The 24,233-nt window shown below is 42.4% G+C and overlaps 1 protein-coding gene and 1 non-coding gene across 2 annotated transcripts in view; one reads left to right on the plus strand and one right to left on the minus strand.

Annotated features, from left to right (window-relative positions):
- LOC124795860 (protein nervous wreck) overlaps positions 1–24,233 on the minus strand; it is a 737,145-nt gene that overhangs the window by 305,503 nt on the left and 407,409 nt on the right. The window lies entirely within an intron of this gene.
- Trnat-ugu lies at positions 16,832–16,905 on the plus strand. Its single transcript has one exon. It is a non-coding gene; the product is annotated as a tRNA-Thr (tRNA).

Below are 24,233 nucleotides of genomic sequence, written 5' to 3' on the forward strand. Positions count from 1 at the left end.
TAGGCAGTAAAATAACCATTGGCGGACGGATCAGGGACATCAGAATCAGACCACCACTGACAAAATGGGCATTCCTGGCCAAGAGAAGCCTACTCGGATCACACATAGGTCTTAATTTGAGGAAGACATTTCTGAAGACGTACGTTTGGAGCACAGAATTGTATGGCAGTGAAACCTGGACTGTGGGAAAACCGGAACAGAAGAGAATCGAAGCATCTGAGATGTGGTGCTACAGACGAAGATTGAAAATTAGGTAGATTGATATGGTAAGGATTGAGGAGGTTCTGCGCAGAATCGGAAACAAATATGTGGAAAACACTGACAAGAAGAAGTGACAGGATGATAGGACATCTATCAAGACATAAGGGAATAACTTCCATGGTACTAGAGGGAGCTGTAGAGGGCAAAAACTGTAGAGGAAGACAGAGATTGGAACACATCCAGCATATAATTGAGGAGGTAGGTTGCAAGTGCTACACTGAGATGAAGTTGGCAGAGGAAAGAAATTCGTAGCGGTACGCATCAAACCAGTCACAAGACTGACGACTCAAATAAATAAATTTTGCAACAGGGTAGTCATGGTGGAGGGTGCTTACGTCGGATCGGCTAATGCCGTTTGACGTCTATGCACGTGTCAGTGAGTATCAGATCGACATGTTTGAGTACATGTTTGCAGAATACACCGACACGATTCTGCTGCATGGCGAAGCTGGCGGTAACGTAAGCGCAGCTCGTTTCTTTAATCAAGATCGTTGTTCACAATGTCCGACTCTATCGCATACACAGTGGCTTCGAGAAAGTGTAGCTTCGCCGCCGGCAGGCGTGACTGTGCTGCTCCAAGGACACGCCGCACACCCGAATTCGAAAGGCCGTACTGTGCCACGTTGAAGAGAACCTGTCAACGAGTATACGAGCACACAAACTATATAGTCACTAATGCCAGCCGATTTTTCACCATGCACTGAGTTCTGTACGCAGTTTTTGCGCCGCTGCATCAACGAGCCACTAATACTTCCACGGCGCATTCTCTGCACAGATGAATGGAAATTTAATGGCGATTGTGTTCTCGATTCTCGAAACAGCCATGTCTGTGGAGACGAAGACCAACAGACAATGCGTGTCCAGGGATTCCAGCGCAGATTTTGTATCAGTGTGTAGGCAACTATCCTGGATGGTCATGTGATTGGGCCGTACATCCTTCTACTCACGCTTACGGTTCCCATCTATTTGACCTTCTTACAACATCTTTTGGACGAGTTGGATGCTTTGCCATTGAACGTCCGTCAAGACATGCTGTTTGTTGCATGATGGCGCATCCGCTCACGTTCACGTTACCTGGAGCAACGATTCGGACACAGATGGATAGGCTGAAATGGTCCAATCCTTTGGTCTCCTCAATCACCATATTTAACTCCATTGGACTTTTTTCTCTGGGATCGAATGAAGAGTTTGGTTTATGAGGCTCCTGTAGAGAGAGGAGAAGATCTGGTGGCACGAGTTGTAGTCCCTGCAGGAGAGACTGCAGAGACACCAGATGTGGACAGACAATGTCTGCCACATCATTATTTTCGTAGGTAAAACGTATGCACAGAATTCGGTGGTCGCCACATCGAACTCTGGTTGCAGTGGACCAGCATTCTAATCCTCCTCTGAAAAGGACAAAAACGGTTTAAGTTTGCCTTGAAACAGCAGTGATAGTGAAAGGTGATTAATTTTCCTTTTTGTTTCTCTGATTTGAACTGTAAAGCAAGTGATGTACTGGGTCACATCTAATAAATTACTTGAAAAAGTGGTCGAGTTACCAAGATCTTATCAAATGGTTTTTTTGTTTTATACAGATCGTCTACCCAAAAATTTCCGAGACATTTTATTCCTGGTGTACAATACAGTCACATACAGTTTCCACTTACACTTTCCCAAAGTACACATGACAGGCAGAAAACAGTAAACAAACGGAAATGTAAAGAGAGCACACCACTCAGCACTTTCTCAACAGAAAGCTAGAAGAAAAAGAAAAGAAACCTTCTGTGCGTTCCATGGCAAATATGGCTGCACAAAAGAAGAACCCTGCCAGTAAAAATCAGTAGAAACTTACTGGAAGAAAACACAAGGTTTCAAATTCAAGCAACAACGATTACGATTCTGATGAACAATACTCGGCTCGGATGATGATTTGGATATGAACTCCGATACAATGGGTGCCAGATGCAAGTTCTTCCAAGTTCAATACCAGGACGATTTCAACAGTTGCAAAATGGTAGGACGCTGTTTCAGCCTCAGTTGGAACCGTGAAATTTGTGCTGCATTCACTGCTGAATTATAGGGTTATGTTTTCTCGTGTTTTCTCATAATTTCTCTAATTTATACGAAACAAAGGACGGGGAAGGAAAGAGAAAGGGTGAGTGAGAAACGTGTGACCGCCAGCAGCACAGGGCATTCTGGTAATGCAATGGCGAATGTTGACAGTTTGCGCCGGACCGGAAGCTACGTGATGACCCTCACACGATGGTCCTTCAAGTGGATACGGGAAACGCCACTGCACTGTCGCCACGTGAGATGTATCGCCAAAAGGTTTATAGAATGCTGAGTGCACCAACGTGCCGGAAGATTGTTGAAGACTCCATAGTGATAGTAGAAAGAAATACGTCAATGTTGTTGATTTCGACTTCACTTCCACAAGTAGTTGCGAAAAGATTATGAGCTCATAGCTGCGTTCCGCCGAGGCTGAATGTTCTTCCAAAGATCCACAAAGAAGATCTTCCAGTACGTCCTAGTGTGAGCAATATCGGTGCTGTGACTTGTGACTTAGCTAAACATCTTGTATCTTCATTGAGATGTCATGTGGGGAATTGTTCGCATCATATTTGCAACTCAGATGACTTTATTAATAGACTGAAGTCATTTCGAATCTGAGTCTGACATATGAATGAGCTTCGACGTCGTCTCACTGTTCACTAGGGTCCCTCTCATTGATTCGTTGTCTCATCAGCAGTAAGTTCAAAGCCGATATAACAGAGCTATTTCGTCATGGTTTTTCCCCAATCTACTTTTTATTCAACAATGAATATTGTGGTGTCACCGCCAGACACCACACTTGCTAGGTGGTAGCTTCAAATCGGCCGCGGTCCATTAGTACATGTCGGACCCGCGTGTCGCCACTGTGTGATCGCAGACCGAGCGCCACCACAAGGCAGGTCTCGAGATACGGGATAGCACTCGCCCCAGTTGTACGGACGACTTTGCTAGCGACTACACGGACGAAGCCTCGCTCTTTAGCCGAGCCAATAGTTAGAATAGCCTTCAGCTAAGTCCATGGCTACGACCTAGCAAGGCGCCATTAGTAACATTGCATGTATCTAAAGAGTCTCACTTGTATCGCCACAATCTCCAGATGTACCAAAAGGATGGATTAAAGTTAAGTAGTCCAGAAGCTACGTACTTTTCTTTATAGCATTCATTACGTATCCTGTTACAGACCTATATCTTGCCTGCTAAACGCGTGCCTTTCGGCTACTTCCGTGGCGTGGCTGTCTTTCTACGCCACAACAAATATTTTGAGCAAGTTGACGGTGTTGCCATGGGTCGTCCTCTCTCCCTTCTGATAACAAACATTTTTATGGAAGACTTTCAGTAGAGGGCACTTGATTCAGCAAAAATTAGACCAAAAGTCTTCTGACGATATGTAGATAATACTTTTTTAATGTGGCCCCACAGCAAAGAAGAACTTTCATGCTTTCTGCAGCACCTGAATTCAATCCTCGAGAATATTGAATTTACGATGGAAGTGGAGAAGGACAGTTGCCTGGAGTTTTTGGATGTCTTGGTCAGTCAGAAAGTGGATAGATCATTGGGACATTTCGTTTGCCGTAAGCCCACACAAACATACCTGTATTTGCAGGCTTCTAGCTGCCACCACCCATCACAAACTATGGGTCTCCTTCGAACGTTGGTGCATTGGGCATATGTAGTGTCTGTTGGAGACCGCCTTACAAAGGAGCTGAACAGCTGCAAGCTGAGTCCAAAGACAATGGTTCTCAAGAGGAGAAGGAACGGTTCAAGTCCAGAGATTTCCTCCAATATGCCAGCAATATTTTGTCTAAATTAGGAAGAATCTTAAGGAAACATCAGGTCAAAGTAGTTTTCTTCCCATCTACAAATATTTGTGCTCTTCTTGGTTCGCCAAAGGACAATTGAGGACTGCGGAGCGCTGGAATCTACAGAATATGTTGCCAATGTGACAAAGCCTAGATTGGTCAGACAACGCGCACAGTGCGTGAAAGATGCGTTGAACATGATCACCACACTTGCCTTTCGCAGCCCAATACGTCAGACATACCCGAGCATTATATCTCCACAGGTGACTCCATGGATTATTCTGCGACTGTAATCTTGGCCTCGACGAGATCCTTTTGAGATTCATTTACTAACGAGTTGGTGGAAGTACATTTCGTGGAAGATCTGATTAATCATGATGGCGGATTGCAACTCGATAAGGCGTGGGACAGGAAGATTTGTTTAATATATTCAGAAAGAAAACAGGAGTTAACTTTATTAACATGACATCTGAATTTTAGCTGTGCGAGTCCACATTCCGACAGAGAGAGCACATAGTAGTGTCATCACTATGCATGCATTTCCGCGCCAGTTTTTCGATGTGATGTGAATTAGCAATCTCCAGTGCAGATCACTCACCTGAAGATGGTTGAAAAGTTTTCAGTCGAAATATCGTGCCAAGAAGTCGATATCATCCGGCTGCAATCCCGAATCTTCATTTCCATACATATTAGAGATGTAAGCTTTCTCTTTTCTTCCTTTTCCGTTTAACCAGTTTGAGTCAAAGCAACACATGGCCAGATGAGCTAGTTCTTCATATATGGAAAAGTTACACAACAGGTTTCATCATTCAGAAATCGTAATTGACTGGTGCTTGCTTGTGAGAAGATCATTTTTTACTACATCGTTTTTTACTACGTAAAGCAGCACAAGTTGGAATTCAAGAATGAAGCTCATGTCTTATCGTTCCGCAGTACTGTTCCTGAAGTTGATTGGGACGTCACGACTGTTAGGAATCGATGGATTCGGACGACCATACTCGATGCCATTTAGGAACCCAGCGGCCCCGCATGACTAGCGCTCGAGAGTTTAGAAATAATGTTCACTTGGGCGTGTAGGATCATACGACTATGTAACGTATCTTGCGTCAGGAAATCGGCTTGTTTGCAGCAACACAAGTATCCACAGGGACTGTGCGATTTCGTCTGGAGCACCGAAAAACTGTGAGTCCTGGTCCTGCCCACAGTGTCGAGATGGACGTATCCGCCAATGGAGACATCAAGGAGAACGACCGTTGGCAGCTTGTGTCATCCTCATACAACACCTGTTGTGATGGTGAGGGGAGTCACTGGATACACAATAAGATCATCTGTGTTGGCACAGCCGGTAATTTTTGTATCAGACGTTCTTTCCTGACGTGTTTACGCCTAAGGCTGTGTCTCATCTTCAAGTCTACGTGCCATTATCTTACAATAATACGACACAACACCGCATGTTGCGCGTGCTGTCCTGAACTGCCTCGATACAGAGTGTGTTCGAATGTTCTCCAGACCTCTCTACCAGTGAAATCATCTGGACATCGACTGCCAGTATGATTAACATACAGTGGCACACAGTTGAAGCACTATTAAATGAGGTACCCGTATCTGTTACTCAAGTTCAGTTAGAATCAATGCTCGGCCGTAGTTTTTGCGGAGTCATCAGTCTTCTGATTGGTCTGACGCAGCCCACCACGAATGCCTCCCCCGTGCCTGCTTTTCATCTCAGACTAGCAATTGGAACACAACTCCTCCGTTATTTGCTGGATGTATTCTAACCTCTGCCTTCCTCTTCGGTTTCCACCCTCTACAGCTTCCTCTAGCACCAAGGAAGTTATTCCCTGATGTCTTAAAAGATATCCTATCGTCCTGTTTTCCATATACTCCTTTCCTCATCTATTCTGCGGAGAACCTTCTCATTCCATACCTATCATTCCGCCACCTAATTCTCAACTTTCTCCTGTTGCACCACATCTCAGATGCTTCGATTCTCTTCTATTCCTATTTTCCCCCAGTCCATGTCTCACAACCATGCAAAACTGTGCTCAGAACGCATATTATTAGAATTTTTTCCTCAAATTAAGACTGATGTTTTATACTAGTAGACTTCTCTTGGCCAGGAATGTCGTTTTGGCAAGGCTAATCTGATTTTTATGTCCTCCTTCCTCCGTCCTTAATGAGTTATTTTCATATTTTGCTGCCTAGGTAGCAGAGTTACTTGACTTCGTCTATTTCATCAACACCAATTCCGGTGTTAAGTTTCTCGTTGTTCTCATTTCCGCTACTTCCCATAACTATCGTATTTCTTCGATTTACTCTCAATCCATATTCTCTACTTACTAAAATGTTCATTCTATCCAGAAGATCCTGTAATTCTTCTTCACTATCCCTAAGGCCAGCAATGTAATCAGCAAATTTTGTCGTTGACATACTTACATCTTGAATTTTAATCTCACTCTTGAACCTTTCTTTTATTTCCGTGATTGCTTCTCCGGTGTATAGACTGAACAGTAGAGGCGAAAGATTACATCCCTCTCTTAAAGCCTTTTTAATCCGAACACTTCATTCTTGGTCCTCCACTTGACTGTTCCCTTATGGTTCTTGTACATAACGTGTCTTACCCATCTTTCTCTATAGCATACCCCTATTTTTCGCAGAATTTCGCACCAATTTAAATTGTCGAACGCTTTTTTTACGTCGACAGATCCTATGAACCTGTCTCAATTTTTTTTTCAGTCTGTCTTCCATTATCTGTCTCTCTCGTGGCTTTATCTTTCCTAGAGCCAAACCGAGCGAGGTGGCGCAGTGGTTAACACACAGGACTCGCATTCGGGAGGACGACGGTTCAATCCCGCGTCCGGCCATCCTGATTTAGGTTTTCCGTGATTTCCCTAAAAGCGCTCTAGGCAAATGCCGGGGTGGTTCCTTTGAAAGGGCACGGCCATCTTCCTTCCCTGATCCGATGACCTCGCTGTTTGGTCTCTTCCCCCAAACAACCCAACCCCCGTAGAGCCAAACTGATCGTCACCTAACACAACCTCAATTTTCTGTTCCATTCTTCAGCATAATATTGTCGTCAAAATCTTAGCTGACTATGTTGTAATTCCCGCACTTGTCGACTCTTGGTTTTCTTCGGAATTGTGTGGATAACGTTTTTCCGAAAGTCTGGTAGTGTATACCCAGCCTCATACATTCTACACATCAACGTGAATAGTCGTATTGATGTGATCTCGAATGATTTTAGGAATTACAATGGAACTTTGTCAATACCTTCTGACTTATCAGATTTAAAGTCTTACAGAGCTCTTCTAAATTCTGATTCGAATACTGGTTTCCTTATCATTTAGCTATCGACTTTCTTTCTTGTTCTGTCACGTCATTAGACAAGTTCTCCGTCATCGAGACGTTCAGTGTACTCTTTGCTTCCGTCCGTTCGCTCCTCTGCGATCAACAATGGAATTCCCATTGCTTGCTTAATGCTACCACTCTTGCTTTTAACCGCGCCGAAGGGAGTTTTGACTTTTCTACATGCAGTCAGTCCTTCCGATACTCATTTCTATCCCCAATTCTTCACATTTTTCATGCAGGTCACTTCGCCTTTGCCCCCTGAATTTGCTGTCTATTTCATTCCCAAGTGGCCAATATTTCTGTATTCCTGGGTTTCTATAAACATTTTTGTACTTCCTTCTTTCATCGATCAACTTAAGTATTTCTTCTCTTTCCCGTGGTTTCTCCGCACCATACAACTTTTATTTTGTATCCTTCTTGTTAAACGATATACGCACGACATCCAGAGTTTCATTATTTTCTATCCCTCCCGGTGTTGCAATTTTAATGCCAGCCATATATCAACAGAACTGGATGATAGTTTCTACCAGGCAGACTGCTGGAGACCAATCCTGGGAATGAGCACTAAAAGAAGGGAGGGTGAGTTAATAAGACGTTAACGTGAAACGCGTATCATAATGACTATGTTGGTTGTCCGTTAATAAGTGAAGCAAACGCTTCGCCCATGTACGCCGCTAAACGTGTCTTTTAGTTTACTCATTCGATTCTTGTCCAAAACTGAGTGATTAATTTCGTTCACCGTGTACATTATCGAAGAGTAAGCCACAAACTATGTCCCGTCGCTCCAGGTTTGAAACATTAACCGTCAAACACAGTGCATCAAGGGTATTAACGTCACGATAGTCCATCATTTCACAGTTACTGCTGTAATGTTTACGCGGAGAGTGCAAACAAAACCACCTGACGCGGAGAGTGCAAACAAAACCACCTGAAAGGAGCCGTACGGCACCTCATAAATTTCCTACATATCGCTGTCCGCAAGGCGCTTTATCATGACCCTCCCTTACGCGAACAGAGCGTAAACAGCCTGACACAAAGCGACGCGGAGGACCCGCATATGCTAGAAGCGACATCGCAGCTAACATGCCATGTCGCGTGTAGCACAAGAGGCTTCGTTGCATTTAACGGGCAAAGGAGCTCTAGAGTGGAGGAGGCGTAACATGAAGATGTTCAACGGCCAGTGAATGCTATGTTGCGGTTTACACGTAATACTGTATCAGTCATTCTGTGTTCTCTCAGGAAGCGTGACACATAAGTAAGGCCGAAAAGCAAAAACTAAATTGATAAAAAAATGTTGTTGAATATTTCCTATGTTCGAAGTTCTGAGAAAAACTAGGGGTACGTTATAAGGAGAGACGGATGATATATACACTACTGGCCATTAAAATTGCTACACGAAGAAGAAATGCAGATGATAAACGGGTATTCATTGGACAAATACATTATACTAGAACTGACATGTGATTACATTTTCACGAAATTTGAGTGCATAGATCCTCAGAAATCGCAACCCAGAACAACCACCTCTGGCCGTAATAACGGCCTTGATACGCCTGGGCATTGTGTCAAATAGAGCTTGGATCGCGTGTACAAGTACAGCTGCCCATGCAGCTTCAACGCGATACCACAGTTCATCAAGAGTAGTGATTGGCGTAATGTGACGAGCCAGTTGCTCGGCCACCATTGACCAGACGTTTTCAATTGGTGAGAGATCTGGAGAATGTGCTGCCCAGGGCAGCAGTAGAACATTTTCTGTATCCAGAAAGGCCCGTACAGGACCTGCAACATGCGGTCGTGCATTATCCTGCTGAAATGCAGGGTTTCGCAGGGATCCAATGAAGTGTAGAGCCACGGGTCGTAACACATCTGAAATGTAACGTCCACTGTTCAAAGTGCCGTCAATGAGAACAAGAGGTGACCGAGACGTGTAACCAATGGCACCACATACCATCACCCCGGATGACACGCCAGTATGGGGATGACGAATACACGCTTCCAATGTGCGTTCACCGCGATGTCGCCAAACACGGATACGACCATCATGATGCTGTAAACAGAACCTGGATACATCCGAAAAAATGACATTTTGCCATTCGTGCACCCAGGTTCGTCGTTGAGTACACCATCGTAGGCGCTCCTGTCTCTGATGCAGCGTCAAGGGTAACCGCAGCCATGGTCTCCGAGCTGATAGTCCATGCTGCTGCAAACGTCGTCGAACTGTTCGTGCAGATGGTTGTAGTCTTGCAAACGTCCCAATCTGTTGACTCAGGGATCGATACGTCGCTGCACGATCCGTTACAGCCATGCGGATAAGATGCCTGTCATCTCGACAGCTAGTGATACGAGGCCGTTGGGATCCAGCACGGCGTTCCGTATTACCCTCCTGAACCCACCGATTCCATATTCTGCTAATAGTCATTGGATCTCGACCATCGCGAGCAGCAATGTCGCAATACGATAAACCGCAATCGCGATAGGCTACAATCCGACCTTTACCAAAGTCGGAAGCGTAATGGTACGCATTTGTCCTCCTTACACGAGGCATCACATCAACGCCGGTCAACTGCTGTTTGTGTATGAGATATCGGTTGGAAACTTTCCTCATGTCAGCACGTTGTAGGTGTCGCCACCGTCGCCAACCTTGTGTAAATGCTCTGAAAAGCTTATCATTTGCATATCACAGCATCTTCTTCCTGCCGGCTAAATTTCGCGTCTGTAGCATGTCATCTTCGTGGTGCAGTAGTTTTAATGGCTAGTAGTGTAATATGTACAAGAGCCAAGAGGGAACGATAAGAGTAGACGAGCAAGGACGAAACGCTCGAATTAAAAAGTGTTTAAGACACTGATATAGTCTTTCACTCTACTATTCAATCTGTACATTGAAGAAGCAATGACGGAAATTAAAGAAAGGGTCAGGAGTGCAATTAGAATTCAACGTGAATGGACATCAAAGATAAGATTAGCTGACGACATTGCTACCTTCAGTGAAGTTGGAGAAGAATTACAGACTGTATTGAAAGGAATGAACAGTCTAATGGGTAGAGAATATGGACTGAGAGTCAATCAAAGAAAGGCAGCAAAAAAACGAATGACAGACAGAGCAAGGAGATCAAAAGCAGACTACCACTGGCAAAAAGGGAAATCCTGGTCAAGAGAAGTCTACTAACATTAAATACCAGCCTTAATATGAGAAAGAATTTCTTATAATGTACGTTGTATGGTAGTGAAACATGGACTGTGGAAAAACCGGAACAAAAGAGCGTCGAAGCATTTGAGATGTGGTGCTACAGACAAATGTTGAAAATTAGGTGAACTGGTAAGGAATGAGGAGGTTCTATGCAGAATAGGAAAGGAATATGTGGAAAACACTGACAAGGAGAAGGGACGGACATCAGGGAATGACTTCCGTGGCTCTAGATGGAGCTGTAGATAGAGGAAGACAGAGATTGGAATGCATGCAGCAAATGCTACTGTGAGATTAAGACGTCGGCACATGAGAGGAATTCGAGGCGGGCCGCATCAAACCAGTCAGTAGACTGATGATTCAAAAAACAAAATCTGTATTACAGTTGCCTAATCTGATCAACACGGTCCAAATGCCCCCGCAACCGAGATCGCCAAAGCACTCCTGATCGATGGCGTTAGAATGGGACGTAGCCGGTTTGAATTCTGCTGGTCGAAGAAATTTTTACCGCAATTACTAGGCCAGCAAGGGGAGAAGATGTGGTGCTTCAAATGGCTCTGAACACTATGGGACTTAACTTCTAAGGTCATCAGTCCCCTAGAACTTAGAACTACTTAAATCTAACTAACCTAAGGATATCACACACATCCATGCCCGAGGCAGGATTCGAACCTGCGACCGTAGCGGTCGCGCGGTTCCAGACTGTAGCGCCTAGAGCCGCTCGGAGAGGTGATGGCGTTAAGTTTCTGATTACCAGACTTTGTCCTAAATTAGATTTCAAATCTCTCCGTAGAGCACCATGAAGTGAGTGCATGACACGCGATACTGATGAGGCTCATTCATAAGTCGGATGGGGACGTTAAACTCGACGGCCCCCGAAGTGCTACTCTAGAGGGCCTGAATATACGCTGACGCTGGGGCTATCCTCTCCCTTCTCTCATCATCATACAACAGAAACGTGACACCTCACTGTACACACAGCATAACGATGAATACTTACCCTGTAGTAATAATATTGTCCTAATAGTTTCCTGATGCCGCTATAGTTTTACCTAGCAGTCATCTGGAGTGCTAACTGGTATTGGGGAGTCAATTATTAGCGTATGAAACGTTGAAGTAATAATAGCAATTAAATTATAAAAAGGATAGATTGCTACTCACCACATGGAGAAGGCGTTTAGTACCTGACAGGCGCAATGAAAAGACTATTAAATATATAAGCTTTCGGCCAAAGAGCCTTCTTCGGAAAGAGCCTTCTTAGGAAATAGAAAGCATATGTTACACAATCACAGTACACATACACGTAGCCACTTTCTCCAGCCGCTGTGGTCAGGAAGCTGCCAGGGATAGTGGTCATATGTGTGAGAATTGTGCTTGTGTGAATATGTGGTTCCTATTTCAGAAGAAGGCCTTTGGCGTAAAGCTTAAATACTAAGTAGGCGTTTCATTGGCCTGTCTAAAACACAACTCCTCCTCTATGTTGCGAGCTGTAGTGTATCCTTTTCCTACTGTTATCGTTATTCCATCCTGGACTTTCCATTTTCGATTTTAATAATAACAATTAACATATATACAGTTTCCTTCCTAACTAACTCTCACTGTCTCTGTTCAACTTGTAACGCCGGAAATGCATTTGCTCCTATTTCCATCTATTGTACTATAATTTTTTTCCTTGTTTTGTTACCTTAAGATATGACATTTCTGTCTCTTTATATATTGTAATTGTTTTACTGTTTGTATATATATATATATATATATATATATATATATATATATATGTCGATGTATAATTGGTTGTTTTGTAAATATTATTTGTATTTTTACGCTGGGTCTTGCCTAGGGAAAACTATGCTATCGAACGAATACGTCGATAGGTCGTGTGGAGAACCAGAGTGGTTAGAATCTTTGGTAGTGTTAACTCTGCCGCGTGGAGCGCGGGCTGAGCAGAGGGGGTCTGGCTGGGGTGGTGCAGTGGAGCAGGTGTGTTGTGTGACGCTCCCGCGAGTTGCCGCGCTTTCGGGGTTGGGCAGCATGTAATTGCGCTCTACTTGCTATGATAGTTTCTGACACGGTGTCGCGGACGGGAAGCATTAGCTGGCGCACATCAAGAGCCCGTTTCGCCTGGTGACCGTGTCGAGAAGAAGACGCGCCAACATCCAGCTTCTGCAACAGCGATGGCCGACAATGATTGACTGTCGGTCGCCACCTCCTCGATCGACGGCTTCAAACCTTCAATCAACCAACAAGGAAGACTGAAGCACGTAAAGTTTTAGAACTGTATGGCAGACCTGAGTTTTTCAAACTGTTCAAATCACAAAATTACAGCAACTTAGCATGAACGTTTGTTGCTCATTGTCCCAATTGCATTGCCAAGCAGGGTCCCTTCCTTTTCCGAAATGAACCCGAGTGTCGTTGAAATTCAAACGCCAGCATTAAAGTAATATAATTCGATTTCACTGCTTTAATTTCAAAGTTCAGTTAAGGCATTCATAGCTGGCTACAATATTCAGATTACACAAGCACAAAATAAGAGTGCGAATTTTGCTACCGTATTTTAGCTTACCTGTGACTGCAGCTCAGCTTGGTACGCACTAAATTTTACTATTGTTAATTGTTCAGAATCATTTAATTCAAGTTCAAAGTTAAATCCCTTATTTCTAAATTGCGTAGATTCAAGTAGCTTTTGAAATGATTGTTGAGGTAGTCCAAGACTAACCGTATTTTACTGAATTTCGATGTGTTTCAGAAAGAAAGCTCACTATTAACTTCAGTCACTAAATTAACTTTCGATTTTCCTGTTTTATTAATTCTTTTGCTAAATTAAGTCAGAGTGTAGCGAAATTTATTACTTCTGATAAACTTTCAGTTTTCACACTACACGTGTCAACCTTCAGTTGCCACGCTTCTAGTGCTAATTATATGTGTAATAACCTTTCTTTTTCAGTTACTATAGTAATTCTCCTTAGGACTGGCGACCGTAATTTCCCCCAAATCTCAAATATGTAACTTCCGCTAGTTAATTGTTAACGTAACCGCCGCACATTTACTTTCTTTATTAACTTTACCCCTTCTCAAAATTAATTTCCACCAATTTCATTTGCATTTTTCCTTTCATTTAGATGTAACCCTTTCCTCCCTCTTTACCGACAAATTGACTTCGGTGACGATTGCTTTTCCCAAATTTCCATTAGGTACACCCGGTTTAATTTTTCACTTTCATTAATGTCGGTAAGTGAGGAGGAGGTTACAAACTGCCCTGTGATTACTCAGGCAAGGCTGCTTTTTCAGTGCTTGTTCAGAAGCCTGTTGTCGATAAAATTCAACTGTTCCACTACAGACTTCACGCAACATGTATCAGATTTTCAATCCGCACCTTTTTAATACTTAAACTGTTTGTATACAATCACGCATATCTCCAGCCTTCTATAACTATATCACACAAATCTGTTATGAAACATCAATTAATGGCGTTATGAATTTCACAGTCGATATAATAGGGTTTACAAAAGTGTTACTTGCGAAAGAGTTATACGTTTTCACTATTTCGGGATAAACGCATCAATTTACTACAGTCCCTGTGAATTCACCTCAAAAAATCTCTCTTTTTAACACATTATTTCGTTGTAAAAATCTGTTTCACATTTTTTTCATATAAACTTAACAGCAATTGCCGTGATAGAACTAATAAAGTTTGCGATTCCTACACTGCGGTTCGTTATTGTTTCTTCATGACCTGCCATTTCTTTATCTTAGCTTCCTACGTTTCTAACATCACCGGCTACGGGTGGATACTGCGAGATCTCTGGTGCTCCGCTCCAAGGTCCATTCTTAACGATTTTTTTAAATTTATATGGCTACATAGAGTAGTGAAATAAATGAACTTTAATATCATACCACCTAAAACACTTTAATATCATACCACCTTAAACACTTCAGTATTTGACAAACAGTTGAAAGCACAGTTCGCGCTTCCCCTTAAGGTGATCCACTGAAAATCTATCAACACCTAACAGCAGAGATTAATAAAATCGAGGAATAGCACAATATTTTATTAGATGGTCGGCGATTAAAAGGGGTATGAAACAGCTGGCGCTACGGGAATAAAAGGGACAATATACAAGGTGCATCAAAAAAGAATAATCCAATCTGGAACGTCTATATTTCTGAAACTAATAAACATATAAAATTATTTTTTGTTTTTGATGAACAGGAAACTCATAAAGTTCTTTTTCATACTTTTTCATAGGTGTTTAATATGCCCCCCTCCCCCCCCCCCCCTGAGATGCACGGCATATGTCAATGCAGTATTCAAACTGTTCTCACATTATAGCAAGCATTTCCAGAGTTACAGCTTCCACAGCTGCTGTTATGCGACGTCTCAGTTCATTCATTGTTGTTGGTATCGGAAGCACATAAACAGTCTTTTATAGACCCCCGTAAGAAGTGATCACATGCAGTGAGGTCCGGTGACCTTGGAGGCCAGTAATGTAGGGCTGAATCATTTCGTCCAGAAACCCCTGATTTAAAAATTTTCGCACTTCCAGATGCCAGCGTGGCGGCGCCTCATCCTGTTGGTAAATGAAGTCCTTCGAATCAGTCTCCAACTGTGGGAAAAGAAAGTTCTCAAGTATATCGAGATATGTACTTCCTGTAACAGTGTTCTCGGCGAAGAAAAATGGAAACTGCACAAAATACATTAAATTTTGGAGAGTTCCTCTTATTTTCTACAATTTCATGCGATTTTTCTGTAGCTCATATTCTAACATTATTACGGCTCACCTTTCCATTTAAATGGAATGTTACCTCGTCACTAAACACTAAGCGTGGAAGAAAACTGTCATCCTCCATCTTCCCAAGAACAAAGTTACAGAACTCCACACGTTGCTCTTTGTCACCTTCACGAAGAGCTTCCAGTAGCTAAATTTTGTACGGTTTCATGTGTAAACGTAGACACAACACACACCAGACGGACATCGGAGGCATGTTGAGCTGTCGAGCTGCAAGGTGAACGGATTTCTGCGTACTCCTTGTGAAACTATGGCGGATGCGTTCTACGTCTGTGTCAGACACTTGGGAACGGCCCGGCGATTTGCCTTTACACAAACAACGTGTTTCTCGGAACTGTTCTCGCCATCGTCTAACGCTCTGTGCTGTAGGAGGATCCACACCATACTTAGTACGAAAGTCACACAGAACAGTTATCACTGACCTGCACTGCGCAAAACGTAGACAACAAAACGCTTTTTGCTGTCCCGACACCATTTTTGCTAGAACAGAAGTGGGCGCACACTGCTGCTACGTATGGGGGAACCATGTACAACCGAGGGTTTGCTCTTTCCGAGAGTACGTTGCTTACATATCTCAAATAACATAATAGTTTGATTTTTTTAAAATCGGGTCCTTCTTTTTTATACACCCTGTATGTTAAATGAAGAACAAATGCTAAGATAGGTTGGTAATAAATGAGTCCTACATTTTTTGACTGATGATCAAAACAAGGCAATCTCTCACCAGTATTATAACTGACTTTCTGGCCAATCTGTTGCTGCGGACGATACTTGGATCCACTGCTTCACTCAACAAACGGAACAGCCGTCAAAGCAGTGGGTGGAGTCAGATGGTACTGTACCAAATCTACCTCTGCATGACTGCTCAGCTGTTAACATTAAGCACAGAGCGGTCACCGAGCTGTATTCACGCTGTTTCTGTACCGTTCCACTCTCAAATAGCGCGCGGGAAGAACGAACATCTATATCTTTCGGTGCGAGAGCTGACTTATCTTATTTTATTATAATGATCATTTTGGACTAAGTAGGCGATATTCAACAAAATATTTTCGCTTTCGGAGGAGAAAGTTGGTATTCAAATTTTGTGAAAAAAACTCGCCGCAAAGAGAAACGCCTTTGTTTTAATTATCACCATCCCAATTCGCTTACCTTATTCATAGCACTCCGTCCCCTTCTTGGCGATAATACAAAACGAACTGCCCTTCTTGGAAGCTGGTATCTGTACAGATGTAATTGGTGATCTTGAAGCTCTCGAAGAATGAGGTTATAATTAAATCTAGCCCTTTCGCTACTTACAGGCGTTGATAAATATCAACGGGGACAGTTGAAAATGTCTGCCCCGACCGGGACTCGAACGAGGGACAGAAAGTTGGAAATTGTGGATCTCACGGGGAGCGTGCCTGCAGTCGCACTATCGTCTGTCCTCGGTGGCTCAGTCGGATAAAGTGTCTACCCTGTAAGCAGGAGGTCCCGGGTTCGAGTCCCGGTCGGGGCACACGTTTTCAAATTCCCCGTTGATGTTTGTCAACGCCTGTAAGCAGTGAAAGGTCTAGATTTAATTATAACTTCGCCCTTCTTTGAACTTTCTCGGTGCCTTCTGTCAGTTCTGCCTGGTAAGGATCCCATACCAAGCACCGAGTGAGGTGGCGCAGTGGTTAGCACACTGGACTCACATTCGGGAGGACGACGGTTCAATCCTACACGATGACCTCGCTGTTTAGTCCCTCCCACAAACCAACCAATCATCGAAGAGTACCGACAAACGTAACGTAGGCGGTGTAGACCGGTTGCAACTTCTAAGCGTTCTGCGAATGAAACGCAGTTTTCGGTTCGTCTTCCCTACGACATTTCCTATGTTGGGGTTCCAATTTAAGGCGTTCGTAATCGTAATCTGAAGGTATTTAGCAGAATTGACAGCCTCTAGATTTGTGTTATTTATCGTGTAACCGAAATTTAACGGATTCCTTTTAGTACTCGAGTGGATGACCTCACATTTTTATTGTTTGAAGTGAGTTGCTACTTTTCGCACCATACAGGTATCGTGTCTAAATAATTTTGTAATTGATTTGATTTTATGATCACTTTACTAGATTGCAAATAACAGCGTCATATGCAAACAATCTAAGAAGGCTGCTCAGATTGTCTCCTAAATCGTTCATACATATTAGGAACGGGAGAAGGCACATAACATTTTGTGGGGAACGACAGATAGCATTTCTCTTTTACTCGATGACTTTCCGTCAATTACTATGAACTGTGACCTTACTGGCAGGTAACCGCGCATCCTGTCGCACAACTGAGGCGATACTCTACAGACACGAAATTTGATCATAATTCTCTTGTGAAGAACTGTGTCAAAATCCTTCAGGAAATCAGGAAATATGGAATCAGTCTGAGATGTTCTGCCGATACCACTCATTACTTGTGTTTCACAAGAACGATATTTTTTGAATCCGTAATGGCTATTGAAAGGTGGCTACACTGAGTCACAGCGCCAGAGATTGCGCCAAAGAGTATAATTCAGCCGCCTCCCCTGGCAGTAGTGATTCGGAGGTTGCCGTGGACAGTGCTTGTTGAGACGATGTTGATAGCAGTACTAGTTGTGAGGATGTCGTGTGCCGTTGTTCTGATGGGCTAGACAGCCGATGCTGTTCGATTGGGGATATTGTAATGATCAGAGTGTATTTTTCGTCAATATATATGAGTGATAAAAAAAATTTTCTATTTCAAATTTCCTAAGTAAGAATGCTTCTTGGTCACAGGTTCAGTCAATCAAGCATCTGGCTTGTGTTCATGTATTAAAGTGTAATTCTGATTTCTATGTGCAATCATAGTATTTCTGGTTTTTTTTTAATTACTTCATTGTAAATGGCGTTTAAAGCATCTTGTCATATTGAGGAAGAACCGTGCCAGATGTGTACATTGAATCACACTTCCACACACAGAACAGTTACACTTGTCCTTTGTTATTTCGTAGCTTTTATAGTTGCTGGCGACTTAATTAATTAATTGTGTTAACGGAAATTTCCTTTCATTCTTTGTTGTTATTCTATGCAGTCAGATCGCGGAGTAATACTAATCAGGGCCAACCGGTTACGAGACTTCGTAGCCCGACATACAGCTACTAAAAATATTTGCATTATATTTAATTAAGCCCCCATGCACGTGGCGACCCCAATTTAAGAAAAAAACAGAAATGCTATGATTGCACATAGAAATCAGAACTACACTCTAATACATGAACACAAGGCAGATGCTTGGTTGACTGAACCTGTGACCAAGAAGCATTCTTACTTAGGAAATTTGAAATACAAAACTTTTTTTATTACCTCATATATATTGACGAAAAATACATTCTGATCATTACAACATCCCCAATCGAACAGCATCGGCTGTCTAGCCCATCAGAACAACTGCACACGACATGCTCACAACTAGTACTGCTATCAACATCGTCTCAACAAGCACTGTCCACGGCAACCTCCGAATCACTACTGCCAGTGGAGGCGGCTGAATAATACTCTTTGGCGCAATCTCTGGCGCTGTGACTCAGTGTAGTCATCTTTCAAAATTTGGCAAGAAGCAAAGTTTCACAGTACAACCCAAAGGGAAAAAAATACGAAAACTGTAAATTCTAAATTATATCACACGAAAAAGTTTTTTGGGTTTTCTCATCCGAAGCTCTGTCTGTTCGCTCTTCTGTCAAGACCACTTGTCTAAGGAAGGGGTAGACGTATCAGTTTGAAATTTATGTCTCATAATGAGATCTATAGTCCCTTTGAGGCATAGTAAACGTTAGCTTCTAAGGCAATGCAGTCGAAAGATCCGGCCATTCAGGTCATGTATTTTGAAACTCGCAAACTCACTCATCAAAATTTACAGGCTAATTCCCTTTGGCCTAGAACCATGAAATTTGGTAAGAAGCAAAGTTTCACAGTACAAGTAAACGAAAAATCTGAAAATTGTTCCTCTGAAATTATGTCACACAAAAAAAAAATACTTCTTTTGTCATTTGTTATCCGACGCAAAACTTGAAATTAAGACAATCAGTAGTTCTCCAATCAAATTGAGTGGGTGGCTTTACTGCTCATTATCCGTGTTTCAGAATTTATTCGTCATCAAATATCCAGAATAGCTAATGATGGATACATTCCGAAGCAAGAGAATCATTCCTTGCTTGTTTGGCTTTTACCATTGCGACACAGACAACCTGAATGGAGAACTACTGGTTATTATACTAATGGTCGCGTGCCTCCTGTATGACTTTATATCGCATTTATATTATTTCAAATATTCTCAAAAATCTTGGAATCCCTGTGACCGACATATTCCTAGTATGTGTCGATAACGTCCAAGAACGGTCAAGAGTCTCCATTCACGGAATGGATGAATTGCCTATATGCATAATTAAATTTATATGGAACCCTCAGTTTGCGAATCCTTTTCGCATTTGTTAATTTTTTAATTTTTTTTTTCAGTTGAGCGTGTACAACCATAACATCGTCCAACGCTTAACCTGCGGACATGCGGAAGTGTGTCGGAACATCCGCGGATACAGCCGTTAATGAGAGATGCGTTGAACTGCTAAGACGACACGGTGGGGAGTTATTTGCACGGAGTTTACCCGGCCGCGCTACGCCTTTGAAAAAGGAGAGCGAGCTTATCTGAGGCCCGCTGGCCGGCACGCCTGTGCAGACAGCCGTTTAATTACGGAGATTACCGCCAGGGCGCTCCAGGCGCCACGCCCGCTGCGTCGCTCCCCGCCCCACCCTGTGCTGAGTGCTCTGCTTCTCTCCGCCGTCAATGGAGACGCGCGATGGACGACGCTGCGGGTGAGGTGATAAAATCCGTACGCTCAGACACGTCCGAGCTGGGCAGTAATAGAGTACTCCGTAAAATGAGTCGTACAAAACCCAGATATACGTTTGGGAGAAAAAAACAGTTGTACTGTTAAATGTAACATAGCAAATTATTTCTAGGTTAACACAGTACGGGTGGCTTGGTTTTGCGTATTTTTAGGACAGATAAATACCTCCACCTGACCTATAAATTATGTACTGATTTCGGACAGAGGTTGACACACCTTCATTAAATACAGAGAGTGATATTCGTCATTTCAGATAAGAGAAAGAAAATATCTATATGTTGTTCTTGTTGTTGACGTCTTCACTCATACGACTGGTTTCATGGAGCACTCCAATACACTGTCTCCAGTGCTTGTCTCTTAATATCTACATCTCTCTCTCTCTCTCTCTTTCTTCTACGAGTTTTCTACAGCGTGCGGCGTCCCTCTCACCCAATTTTACATCTATCATGCCAGTCCTCTTCTTGCATGGCCCTCTCCTGCATCGCATGCTTCACTCCATCGATCAAATGTAGTCTGGATCTGCCTCTTTTCCTGTGTCGTGGAAGTCCCCAATGTCATATTTTAGAGGGCCGTCTTTCCTCTGGCATTCGTCTAAGATGTCCATACCAAGTCAGCAGTTTTTTTTTTTCAGTTGTGTCTATCTTTTGTAACTCCCATTGTTCTCGGGGCACTTCATTTCTTATTTTGTCTCTTATTCTTACTTCACAACTTCGTTTCCTAAATTCCAGTTCCACTGGCTTTAATTTCTTCTCTTTGTTCTTGGAGACTTCCCACCATACACAACAATGATCGCTGCTTTAATTTCGTATACATCCTTTTCAAACTTTTTGACGTCTTTTTATTCCAAATTGTGGAGAATGACAGCTTAAATACCACCTTTCTCTTCCCTGTTCTGTGCTTATTTCCTCGTTGCTTCCACCTTTATCCGAAATGATCGTCCCTAAAGATGTATAGAAACGGCTGCTCTTTATTATCATCATCCGCAATCCTTCCTATGCCTCCAGCGACCAAGTACTCAATCTTTGCAAAGTTAATTTTCATGCACCACTACTCGTATTCTTCTTTACGCCTCCTTAAAATATGAGACACGTCCTCTTCTTCCTCGGTGAAGATAACCTGACCGTCGGTGAAATTTAGGGAGAACAGTATGTTGTCACCTACCCTAATTCCTGTGATTTTGCGCTTCTTTTTCAAGTTTTTCAGTACTGCGTAAAAAAAATATTTCAGAGAAGGTAGGCTCTAAATAGCATTCTTGTCTCAGTCGTTTCCCAACCTTAAGTTCCTGTGATAGTAGCTTCTGAACCATAGCACGACATGTATTATCTAAATACAGCTTTCTAACGGCTTGTACATAACATTTCCGAATGTTTTGGTTTTTCGTGTCTTCGCACATCCTAGAAAGTGGTTCACTGTCATATGTCTTTTGCAAGTCTATAAAAAACATGTGTGTCTCTAAGTTACGTGCCAATCTCTTGTTAGTCACCTCTCTAACACTGCAGCTATTATCGATACAAGATCTTCCCACTCGAAGCCACTCTGTCCTTCTACTTCTTCAACGTCTTTCTCAATTCTAATTTTAAATATCTTACCATATGGTCTCGATATAGAACTGAGAACTGTGATACCTCAATAATTCGGGTAGTCATCCTTGCTTCCCTTTTCAAATATTTTTGTGATGAACTCTGAACCCTTCATTAAACACGACAGGGGTTTCCTCCCCGCTAAGACAGCGGTTAAATAGCTTTCGCGAAGTTCATGTAACATGTTTGGCCTAGCCTGCAACAACTCCATAATACGGCAACAAGTCCTGCTTCTTGGTCATTTAAGAATTGCTTAACTGTATCGAGTACTTTCACTGTTGTTATCTCCTGGATTTCTGTGTTAAATTTTCTTTGCAATTTACATCCTCCAAATCTGCTTATGGTACTCAAGCCTTGTCTCCCCTTACAACTTTTAGTCCCAACACTTCCCACCATTAGTGAACTGACGATATACTGATACTTTAACATGTGTCGTATCATCCGAATCCTTCTTTTAGTGAAGTTATTGCATAAATTTTTCTCCCCAGTTTGGTTCAGTACCTATTGATTTTACATCTCATCTACCCCTCTGTTCTCTAGCACCACATATCTTCTGTACACTTACATTTATATTCGATATTAATAAAGTATTTATTTCTTTATTTTCCAATTTCATTCCATTAACACCACCCGATCCGACCACTTTCCACTACTCTTCTTTATTATAAATGATGTTCATCTTATGACCTCTCTTCAAGACACTGTTCATTACGTATTACACTGCCTAACAAATAAAGTAAGGCAACCAGTACAGGAGGCGGAAACAGGGGATGATGTTGTTGTTGTTGTTGTGGTCTTCACTCCTGAGACTGGTTTGATGCAGCTCTCCATGCTACTCTATCCTGTACAAGCTGCTTCATCTCCCAGTACCTACTGCAACCTACATCCTCCTGAATCTGTTTAGTGTATTCATCTCTTGGTCTCCCTCTACGATTTTTACCCTCCACACTGCCCTCCAATACTAAATTGGTGATCCCTTGATGCCTCAAACATGTCTTACCAGCTGATGCCTTCTTCTAGTCAAGTTGTGCCACAAACTCCTCTTCTCCCCAATTCTATTCTATACCTCCTCATTAGTTATGTCATCTACCCACGTAATCTTCAGCATTCTTCTGTAGCACCATATTTCGAAAGCTTCTATTCTCTTCTTGTCTAAGCTATTTATCATCCATGTTTCACTTTCATACATGGCTACACACCATACAAATACTTTCAGAAACGATTTCCTGACACTTAAATCTATACTCGATGTTAACAAATTTCTCTTCTTCAGAAATGCTTTCCTTGCCATTGCCAGTCTACATTTTACATCCTCTCTACTTCGACCATCATCAGTTATTTTGCTCTCCAAATAGCAAAACTCCTTTACAACTTGAAGTGTCTCATTTCCTAATCTAATTCCCTCAGCATCACCCGACTTAATTCGACTACATTCCATTATCCTTGTTTTTCTTTTGTTGATGTTCATCTTAAAATCTCCTTTCAAGACACTATCTATTCCGTTCAACTTCTCTTCGAAGTCCTTTACTGTCTCTGACAGAATTACAATGTCATCGGCGAACCTCAAAGTTTTTATTTCTTCTCCATGGATTCTAATACCTACTCCGAATTTTTCTTTTGTTTCCTTTACTGCTTGCTCAATATACAAATTGAATAACATCGGGGAGAGGCTACAACCCTGTCTCACTCCCTTCCAAACGCTGCTTCCCTTTCATGCCCTTCGAGGTTTCTGTACAAAATGTGAATAGCCTTTCGCTTCCTGTGTTTTACCCCTGACACCTTCAGAATTTGAAAGAGAGAATTCCAGTCAACATTGTCGAAAGCTTTCTCTAAGTTTACAAATGCTAGAAACGTAGGTTTGCCTTTTCTTAATCTAGCTTCTAAGATAAGTCGTAGGGTCAGTATTGCCTCAAGTGTTCCAATATTTGTACGTAATCCAAACTGATCTTCCCCGAGGTCGGCTTCTACCAGTTTTTCCATTCGTCTGTAAGGAATTCGCTTTAGGGTTTGATAGTGTAAGTGATATAATTTCAGTCATCATAAAATAGAGTCAAATTTACAAAGAAGTTGGCAGCATGACCCCACTTATCAATATGACTTTGCATTACATCTGGCCGGGAATACAGCTCTCCTTTTTTGGGAATGGTGTCGCAAAACCATTGTAAGCTGGTTCTCCAAACTATCTCGATAGGTTTCCGTGAAGAGATCGTCTGCTTCCATTCAAAATTCCAATCTTAGCTCTTGTAACATGTCCTTAACACTGTCGTTCTGATCGAACCGACCGTTCACAAATATAGTGGCACCCCTCTGAACTGTTTAGATGTCTTCCTTTAATCCCAAATATTCACGGTCCTAAAGAAGCTGTCACACATGCGG

Source organism: Schistocerca piceifrons, chromosome 4 (assembly GCF_021461385.2).
Source record: "Schistocerca piceifrons isolate TAMUIC-IGC-003096 chromosome 4, iqSchPice1.1, whole genome shotgun sequence".
NCBI lineage: Eukaryota > Metazoa > Arthropoda > Insecta > Orthoptera > Acrididae > Schistocerca > Schistocerca piceifrons.